This window comes from Bidens hawaiensis, unplaced genomic scaffold, assembly GCF_021521415.1.
Source record: "Bidens hawaiensis isolate Kalapana, Puna unplaced genomic scaffold, B.hawaiensis_p1.1 tig00002307_1, whole genome shotgun sequence".
Lineage (NCBI taxonomy): Eukaryota > Viridiplantae > Streptophyta > Magnoliopsida > Asterales > Asteraceae > Bidens > Bidens hawaiensis.
The window spans coordinates 3,529,121-3,539,773 of NW_027491124.1; the positions used below are offsets into that span (position 1 = coordinate 3,529,121).

Here is a 10,653-nt window from a genome sequence, read left to right on the forward strand (position 1 = left end):
CAGATTGCATTCACATTTCTGGTTTATCCGGCACTCATACTTGCTTATATGGGTCAAGCAGCTTACTTATCAAAAAACCACCAAGCTGATCAAATCATTTCTGGTTTGACTTTTGGTGCTCAGAACAAAAGGAGTCGTATAAGAAGTTTGTTAAAAATTATTACACTTTACTATGTAAAAAAGTCCTAAACTAGTAACAAAAGAAGTGAAGAACACCGCCTTACCGGTGAACCCACAAATTATTACACATGTACAAGTGAAGATTGCCCATTCTCTAATTTCTTCAAATTAAAACATGTTTAACTACCAAGTTTACACTTAGGGGGTGTTTGGTACAGAGAATGGAAATGGAGAGAAAATAGAAATGGAAATGGAATTGTAGAGAAAGAGAATTGGTATGGAGAATGAGAATCATTTCTCTTGTTTGGTACACGAGAAAATAAACAGAGAACTCTACCATACCCAACCCCACCTCCACCCAACCTGACACCACTCACCACCGCAGCCCCACCACCACAGCCCCACCACCACCAGCACCACCACCACAGCCCCACACCACCAGCACCACCACCACAGCCCTTTCTTCAACCACAGCCCACCACCACCGGCTGCCGCCACCAAACCCCCTTCTTCAACCACAGTACACAAGAAATTAAAAAGATTCAAATTTTTGGAACATAAGATATAGAAAAAGGAGGCTCAGATCTGTCATCACTATCTCTTTGGAGATTTTGTGGTGGTGGTTGTGGTGGCGATGATGATGATGATGATGATAACCAGAAGCCACCTGCAACCACCGCCGATTTCCACTACCACTGTCACCCACCTGCGACCACAATCACCCGACCATCTGAAAACCCTAACCTACCACGAACCACCACTTGAAACCCTAATCTCCGTTCACCCGTACCACCTGCAAACCTACAACCGGTTACCATCTCTGTGTTCACCACTGCGAAAGGCGGAGACGGGGTGGCGGTTGCAGACTTGGAGACGAGGTGGCGGCCGGAGACGGGGTGGTGGCCGGAGACGAGGTGGTGACATGCTATGAGGAGGCTGCTGAGAAATGGATTTCTCTTTGTTTTAAAGAGAAATGAAATTCTCTAGTTTTAGAGAAATAGAAAGAGAAATAGAAATGAAAAGTGGAAAACAAACAAAAGAAATATTTCTAATTCCATTTCTCCCCAATCAAATCCCTCTACCAAACACCCCCTTATATACATATACAGTCATTGATGATATTTGAAGGATATGTATCCCTAATATATTCCTATATCTCTCTTTTAGACAAACATATGCCTAAATAAATAAAGTCGTAATTAACTTCTCTTTGTCGCAGGTCGTCTCAATCTTTGGGACTCCTAAAACTTATAATAAAATTGCAGCCCTTTTCATTAAAAAAAAGTTTATTTTCGATCTTGTGACTTTCTGTCATCTATTGCATGTATAATTTATGGACCACAAACCTTATCCTCAAACAGTGGCGGAGCCAGGAATTTTCTCTTATGTGTTCGGAAGTTTTCGGTGTTCGATCTTTTTCTAGCGTCAAAGTTTCCAGACCCGGATGGGTCGGGTCGGTCACTGGGCCAAATAAGTAAAACGCAATATCACTATCATAACAAATGTACATGATCGTTGCTTTCGGCCCGAGCTGGTGAAGGAGGCTATAGTCCGGACTTAGTTGATAGAAAATAAATTGATCGGTCGTTGTTTTTGGCTATTTTTCTAGTTTATTTTTATTTGAGTTATGTTTAATGTTAATTTGGTTGGACTTATTAACCCATATAATTAATAACTTTGGGCTTTTCATAATATATATATAACATATATGTGTTATTATTTGCCCATTTATAATGTTTTTACTATTTTTTATGTTTTTCTAAAGTTATATATATTTTATAGAAAAATTACTCATTACTAAAAACTTTTTAACTAAATTTTTCATAATCAATGGTTTCGAATATGTTTTTAAAATGTTGTTGGGTTTGCCCGCCACACAAGAATGGGTTCGCTCGTTAAATCATATCTACAGGTTATATATGAAACCGAAAAATAACCGGGTTCGGCCGAACCCGGTGAAGTACATTTGGCTCCACCACTGTACTCAAACAATCTCAAAATCAAAATGCCTATATATAAAATTTGTTGTTTTTTAGAAATTAATAACTAAAGTCATATATTACTTTATTTCACTCCCTCTTAGCCACCATGCATGGCTGCCTTCTTGTCTTCACAACTATTTACATCATGAAACTATTACGGAGTATTTATTTTACTAGAGTATATAGGTTGGACCAATAAAAATTGGCGCATTGAACGGTTTGAATGGCACGTACCTTAAATATCATACAAACGCATGAATCTAAACAACATAAATATACAAAAATTGACTGAAACACGACCTATTTACCCAAGTATATATATGTTTTTTTATATAACACTTGAAGTCATGACGTAAATCAAATTCTTAGAAGAGAATAAATAACTGGATCAACAATTCAATACATAAACCTGCTAGGTTGACTCGTTTAGCTCAACATGAAAATGAACTGTCCCGTTCACACAAAATCTAAACCCATAACTTTTATGTTATGTTACTTTCGTGTCTTATTAAATTTTCATATGCCTAGATAAAATAACGTTTTCGGGGAATAAGAAAAAGTGTATCTGGTTCTATTAAAGGCCTAAACTCAAAAGAAGTAGAATTATAGAAAATAAACGACTTTACAGAAACAATACTCGATTTTAAAGATGACACCATGTGCAGAGTTCACTCCTCACATTTATTTTATTCAAATAGTTGAACTGATGATTTAATTGATTATTTTCTTTTAAGTAGTGATTTCGTGTAATTCATGTTACTAGCACGTGTTTGTGTTATAAAGAATCAATACAAGCCACAAATACGTGAATTTGTTTACCAAATCATACTCTTCATCCCAACTCCCAAAAACATTTTATATATTTCTTCTTTTGCTTTACTTTAAATAGGATTTTGTATTATTTTAAAACATTAACTATAATGTATTAAAACTTTACTTAATTTAGTTATCTTTAGTGTTTAAACTTTCAAATTATAAAATTTAATTGATACTTTAATAGATAAATTTTGCATTAGATATACATGATATCTTAAAATTATATTAAGAATAAATAATAAAAGTGACATTTTACTATCTAATTAATGATACATATTTAAACACAAATCAAGGTGTTTATAGAGATGCTGCTTAAACCATGCAACACAAAAGGGTCACAAACACAAATCAAGAATTAGGGTTTAAAAAGTTAGAAGTTGGTTGAAAAAATAGAAATATTAATAATGAATTTAATTAAAAAATTTTGATACTAATAAGTAATAAGAATGGCAGGAGAAAAGGACAGGTGTGTGGTGGACGGATAAAAATCCCATTATTTATTAAATTATTTAATTAGTGATATATTTATGCTATGATAATTAAATGTCACATATTCAAATGTGCGATGGCCTAAACGTAAAAAAAAGGTCGTCGTATCTAAAATAATATCATATATAAAGTGTGAAAAAGTGAGAAGACATTTTCTTTAGAAACGTTGACTTTCTTGTGTTTATGCCACCGAATAGTTTATGATAAACTGTGTGGACAAGACTTTTAAGGGGCGAGGAGATGTTTTGGCCCCCTGTTATTGGGGGCCAGAACTTCTAAAATAAGTCTATTTATTTTTCTGATAATTATAACACTTATATTTCAAATAATATTTTGGGCTCATAAGTGAGGTGTATATTAGTCTTGATAGTTTAAACCAAAACAACTAAATGAACTAGTAATTTTTAAAGAATTTATGATCTTTATTTGGTGAAAAATAGTAATTAATTTTATGTGTAATAAATTAATTAGTAATAATTTTTAATATTTTCATACCCTCCTATTTAAAAATTTAAATTCCATCACTGGTAAACTGAATAATATAGGTGCATTTTGGTTATATCACATCATTAACAGAGAAACCATGATTTCCTTAAAAAAATATATAATCTAATTTTTACTAATTTAACAAGTACATGCATTTTATACAAATTTAAAGACTTCATTTTTCTTTACAAAAATGACATTATCTCATTTTTTTAGAAAGTTTAAAAACTTTAATATATTAGAGTGTTATATAGATTAAAAGTATATATATTTTTTCGTGTAAAATAAGGAATTATTTTAGTTTTCCAAAGGATTAACCCATTATAAAATTTAAAAAATATTCAAATTGTGCATATTTACAAAGATATCAATATCAAATTATCAATATATGTTAAGCAATCTTTTTTAACAAAGCTAAACCTCAAGCACTTTCCTACTTTCCACCACATTACTTTCACTAGTTACACCATTCCCCCTTGCACTACCATTAACTGCATATCCACTACTATTAGCCCCTTTTATAATTTTATATTTACTCAAAACACCCTCAACCCAGTCCCACAAGTTAAGTACCATGTAAGTCCCAATACCCCCAATCAAACCATATGCTATCGAGTACGTTAATGGCATTAATATCAATGTCACGAACGCCGGTATCGCCTGTCGCATATCCTCCCAGTCAATCTCCACCACAGATCTCATCATCGGTACCCCTACCAATATCAGTGGTGGCCCAACTGCCCATGCTGGAATTGATGCCAGCAATGGTGTAAAGAAAAACGCCACCATAAAATACCCTGCCACTGTCAACGCTGTCATCCCTGTCCTCCCACCTTAATAGACACAACGTAATAAGTGAATGTTAGAGGTAGCAATATGAAAATAATAATAATAATAATAAATAAAGAGAAAAAAAAGTAAATGTTATATATAGTTACATAACTCATTACTGTCTTGTAAAACCCTACTTACACTTATAAATACGACTCATGCAATTACACACACCAACACACATTTAAGAGTTTAACTTACCTTCTCTTATCCCAGTTGACAACTCGTCACCGGAGACGTACCAAGTAACGATCCTACCACGATACTCGTAGCATCGGACATCATTGCGTAATATTGTCCTTCGAAATCGCCATTTTCATCGGTGAATCCCGCAAATCTTGCCATGGAATATAGGGTTCCGGTAGTGTCTAGAATGTCAACATAGAGAAAAGTAACCAATGCTTCCCAAAAAGCGGGTTTATTTATGCCGGAAAAGCTTAACGCCCCTGCTGTTGGTCGAATTTTATGAACGTCGACTATTTGTTTAAAGTACGTGTAACCGGAGTCACCAGCCGGAGTTCTCGGAAATGCCGTGACTGGCGAGTTACGAAACCATGAAACCGCCGTTACAAATACAATACCTAACAAATAAATAGTTTAGAGTTATTGGTGTAAAGCAAAGTAAAAGTATCATTTACCTTTAATAATAATAATAATAATAATACCGTAAATCATTGCTCCTTTGACTTTCTTAACCAAACAATAAGCTATAATTACGAAGCCGACCACGCCGAGCCAAAACGTGGGGCTCGCCATTCTATTACCAACACACATGATCTCCGCGGAAGCCGAGCCGCTGGGGAGTATCGAAACGGTGCCGTTCGGGAAAGCAATAACCGGAGCGAGTGACACGCGTGAGGATTCGGGACAAGCGTGGAGGAGCTGTAGCCGATCAAGCCGATGCCTTCATTATTCTGCAAGCCGATGAAAGCTAAAAATAAGCCGATCCCAGCCGAGGACGAGATCTGGACCGGCTTAGGGACTAATTTCGCAAGCTTTGCTCGTAATCCAACGGCTGAGATTAAAATAAACAGCATCCCTTCTACGAAAACCGCGGCTAGCGCGCTTTCGTATGAGATACTGCCCGAGCCGTGAAAGCCGACGACCGTGTACGCGAAGTACGCGTTCGTTCCCATTCCGGGTGCTAAAGCTAAAGGTAAGTTTGCAAACGTGCCCATAATAACACACCCGATGAGTGAAGACGCAACCGTGGCAACGATTAAGTCTTTACGTACTTTATTAATACATGCAGAATAACCCGGGTTTATTGGCGGGAACTTGCATGAGGAATTGGGGATAATGAGGTGGAGATTAGAGCCGGTGCAATTCGAGGAGGTGACGGTAGGGTCTGAGCAGAGTGGGATGCAATCGGAGATGGAGCAAGTGGCGCCTGATGTGACATCTGCCCCGATCCGACCCGACCCAGGTACCCGTTTCTCTGACCCGATCTCTCTTTTATTATTTAATATTTATACTTGTATTTTATTTTTAATAATAATATATATTTCCTGCCCGCCTCTTTCTCCCTCTCTCTTTCCGCCTTCTCTTCCCTCTTGTCCTTTGGTTCTTTCCGCCTAAGGATGTCTGCAGCTCCACGCGCCAGACTCCTTACATGGAAGCCTGCGTGAAGACATCTTGTTCCTGCGATGCGTGAAGAGAACTCTTCTCGCAGCGCGCTAAGAATGCATGTTCTTCCCGCAATGCGCTAAGAATGTATGTTCTTCCCGCGATGCGCTTAGAATTCTTGTTCTTCACGAAGCACGCTAAGGATTTGTGATTCTTCCCGCAGTGCGCTAAGGATTGTTGTGCCAGCCTTCGCGCTCGCGCACTCAGCCTTCCCGCGCTTAACCCTTGTATCACTGTTTATTCCAGCCTGTATGCTTTTGTGTTGTCTTATCTTCCGTGCTGTTGACCTAATCTGCTTTGTCTGAATAGTTACTTTCGGCGCAGCATGCGTACCAACCCCCATTGGTTGGTAGAAAAAGTGACTGACATTATCTTTTGAGATCTGCTTTTGCCATGCTTGACCAGTACCTTTATCTGAACCGCCCATGCCTGTTACTGTTCCCTGTCAGCTTTATCTTGCCCCCTGCAGCTGCCATATCTTTTGATATCTTTTGCTTTTGGATTCTTATGCTTTTTGATATCTTTTGCTTTTTGAGATCTTTTCCCCTTTTCTAGGGTTTCTCTATAAATAATAGTATTATTTTTTTTTCCTAACACATCACACACAAAACACTTAATCTCTCCTGTTCTCTTGCTCCTTGCTCTCTCTGCCGTCTTCCTCTCTGCCTCCGTCTTCCTCCTTGTTCTTCCTGCTTTTCCGGTAATATATATATTATAATTTACTTATTAATTATGCTAACTTATAATCAAGACTTAAAACAAATCATTAAAACAATAATCTTATTTATAGGTTAACTTGTGCTTGTTTAAAGTTGGTTCTTGCTTTATCTATCACCGCATCGTTTATCATGTGAGTAATCTCGTACCTAATCCCTTTTTGCTTTTAATGTTTTGGGATGTTCATGTGTTCATACAAACTTAGAGTCTTAAACTTGTTTATGAACTTTAGTCGCGCAGTATCCCATGTGTTGAGGACGTTTACTTGGCTGTTTATTTGTATGTGTGTATCATTAACCGCTTTGTTCGGCCTATTCCGCAGTTCCGTTGGTACCATTAGTTGAACACGGGAGACCTATCGTTTACGGTTTTCTTTGTTTACACTTGCACAGATGTTTTCTCGTTTTTATGCTCAATTGGGAGCATGGATTGAACTATGATCTATGAACTATCTTAGGCTTGATCACAATCTGATTACACCCTTGTTAAACTCTAGACATACACGTGTTGCGCGCAGATTTACTGTGATTATCTATGATTATCTATTAAACTTGATTTCTCACCAACACGCAAGTGTTTGACGTTTATTTTAACACATGTTCAGGTTTGCAGTAGCTGTTTTGGAGCTTGTGGACACGTAGGACGTTTTTACTTTTGGACCTAGAATTAAATGTACCAAGACAAGTTAATGTTGTTTGAATGTTATAATTTATAATATATTGATTTATGTTTGATTTATGTTCTTTATTTTCCCCGCTGCGCGTGCGCGATAAAATGTGTATTAATAAATATTGACACCAATAGTGTCGCGAGTAATGAAGCAATATGTGGCGCCCCGATGTATAATCCGCCTTTGGTCGGGGTGTTACAGATTGGTATCAGAGCTCGTTGACTTTAGGATAGGTGGTTAGACGTAACGGCCTAGAATACCTAAGAGTCCCTTCTCGCGCATGAGAGAAATCTCATGTTTGCGCGCTTATTGTTAATTACTCGTTATTTATGAATATGCTCGCGCTTGCGCAGTATATGATTTTATTCCGCGATATTTCGACTTTTGTTGAATTTCGATTTTTATTGATTTTACTTACATATTCGTTTGTTGGGATTGAAGATCCGAAAAGTCATGGTGATACATGAATAGTTGATTTTCAATTTCCATTTACGATTATGTTCTGAGGTTGGAGACTTGAAAAGTCATGGTGGTACATGAATTGTCAACCTCCAATACTCATTTTCTTGTATATTTTATATTGAAGATTGGAAAGTCATGGTGATACATGAATCGTCAATCTCCAATACTCGTTTACTAGCTATTTTAAATTGAGAACTCGGAAAGTCACGGTGATACGTGAATTGTCGGTTCTTGATTCGAATTTGTTACCTTTATTAAGTCTGCATTTAGGATCATTTATTTTACTTTAACTTTTGATAGTATCTAACTCCGTGAAACCAAGCTTTATAAGATTAAACTTTGCGCTAAAACCAAGATATTAACTAAAATTAAAATTTTTATAGAATGCCTCCGCTATCTCGCCGATTTCAGAGAAGAGAAGCCTCGCGCATGCGTAGACAGCAACGTTCCCAGGAAATGGCCGCCGCAATAGCCCAAGCTTTGAGCCAAAACAATGCTAATACCTCCAGTTATAACATTAAGTCCTTTAATGCGGGTAACCCTCCGAAGTTCACAGGTCTTGAAGGAGCCACCGTGATGCTCCAATGGCTTGAGAAGATTGAAAACACTTTCCTCCACACCCAATGCCCCTCAGACAGATGAACCCTATATGCTTCCAGTGTCCTGGAATCCAGAGCGCTTACATGGTGGAATGGAGTAGCTCATGCGCGTGGCGCAGAGGCTGCTTCTAGCATGACATGGGAGGAATTCAAGGAAATTCTTACGCGAGAATTCTGCCCTCCCAACGAAGTTAAGCGCCTGGAGGAAGAATTCTGGAACTTGAAGCAATACAGCGGTGAAGCGCGCGAGTACGCGACGCGCTTCCACGAGCTAAGCTTACTGGTCCCTCACCTTGTTACCCCTTCCCGCCGAGCCATCGAGAAATTCCTTGGGGGTCTCCCCATGGAAATTCAAGATTCTGTATGGGCCAGAAACCCAGTTACCCTCTCTGACGCCATCGAATTGGCCGCTGTGCTCAGCGACAACCATGTCAGAGCAGGAACCCTGTTCCTGCGGGGAACTGAGAAGACCAAACCCACCAAGACTGTCCCTGAACCAACAGAAACCAAACCAGAACCCTCAAACCATAACCAGAAACGTAGGCGCAGACAAGCCTATGCGCTTACCAACCCGCCCATTGTCCAGCAACCCGTTTACCAACCCCCAGTTTACGCGCCTAACCCACTGTCAACCTACCCAGCACCTCCTGCAGTCCACAACTATGCCTTAACCAATCCCGCACTCCCTGCCCCGCCAACTAAGAAACCTTACACAGGAAACCAACCCTTTTGCCCAACCTGTAGACTTCATCACCCACCTCAAGTCCCGTGTCGACAATGTAACCGATGTGGCCGCGTAGGTCACTCCGTCGAGTACTGTAGAACCCCTCCCTCCAATCCGATTGCGCCAACACCACCAGCTTACCCGCAGAACCCACAGCCAACTTACCAAAACCCACGACCCAGATCGTGCTTTAACTGCGGTGATCCAAGTCATTTCCGGAACGCGTGCCCAAGGCTACAAGTTCAGATTACTCAAGCGAATCCGGTGAACCAAATTTCGAACCAAGTGACGCGTGGCCGAGCTTTTAACATAACCGCGCACCAAGCGCAAGCGAATAACGACGTAGTTAATGGTACATTTTTGCTTAACGGATTTTATGCATCTATGCTTTTTGATACTGGCGCCGATCGAAGTTTTATCTCTCGCGCCTTCGAGCAGAAGCTTGCGCGACCGCGCGATGACTTAAAAGAAGATTTTTCAGTTGAATTGGCTAATGGCGAAACTGTTTTAATAAACTCGGTAATTAAAGATTGCACGCTTAACCTTAACGAAAACGATTTTCTGATCGACCTCATCCCTATGCCTCTTGGAAGCTTTGATGTTATCATTGGTATGGACTGGCTCTCGAAGAATCGCGCCGAAGTTATTTGCGCCAAGAAATTGATTCGCATACCTCGAGAAAATGGTGATCTTCATATTTACGGCGAAAAACCCTCCAGTGGTCTTAAACTTATGTCTTGCGCCGAAGCCCAAAGACTCATGCGGAAGAAGTGTATTGCATTTCTAGCCCATGTGGTTAAACCCGATGAAGGAAAGAAGCTTCGCGATATCCCTGTTGTGCGTGATTTTCCTGAAGTTTTTCCTGATGATCTTCCTGGTATCCCTCCCGCTCGTGAAGTCGAGTTTCGTGTTGATCTTGTCCCTGGTGCTTCCCCCGTTGCTAAATCTCCTTACCGTCTTGCACCCGCTGAGATGCAAGAATTGGCCAGCCAACTCCAAGAGTTGACTGCTAAAGGATTCATTCGCCCTAGCTCTTCGCCCTGGGGTGCTCCGGTGTTGTTCGTTAAAAAGAAAGATGGATCGTTTCGCATGTGTATTGATTACCGCGAGTTGAACAAACTCACCATTAAA

At 39.3% G+C, this 10,653-nt stretch overlaps 1 pseudogene across 1 annotated transcript; it reads right to left on the reverse strand.

Moving 5' to 3' along the window:
- Nucleotides 1-4,185: 4,185 nt before the first annotated feature.
- On the reverse strand, nt 4,186-6,176 carry LOC143617366 (adenine/guanine permease AZG1 pseudogene; annotated as a pseudogene). Its single transcript, XR_013150819.1, has 3 exons — nt 5,390-6,176; nt 4,926-5,305; nt 4,186-4,726 (listed from the first exon to the last, which is right to left on the reverse strand). The product of XR_013150819.1 is annotated as an adenine/guanine permease AZG1 pseudogene (transcript).
- Between the last annotated feature and the right edge of the window lie 4,477 nt (nt 6,177-10,653).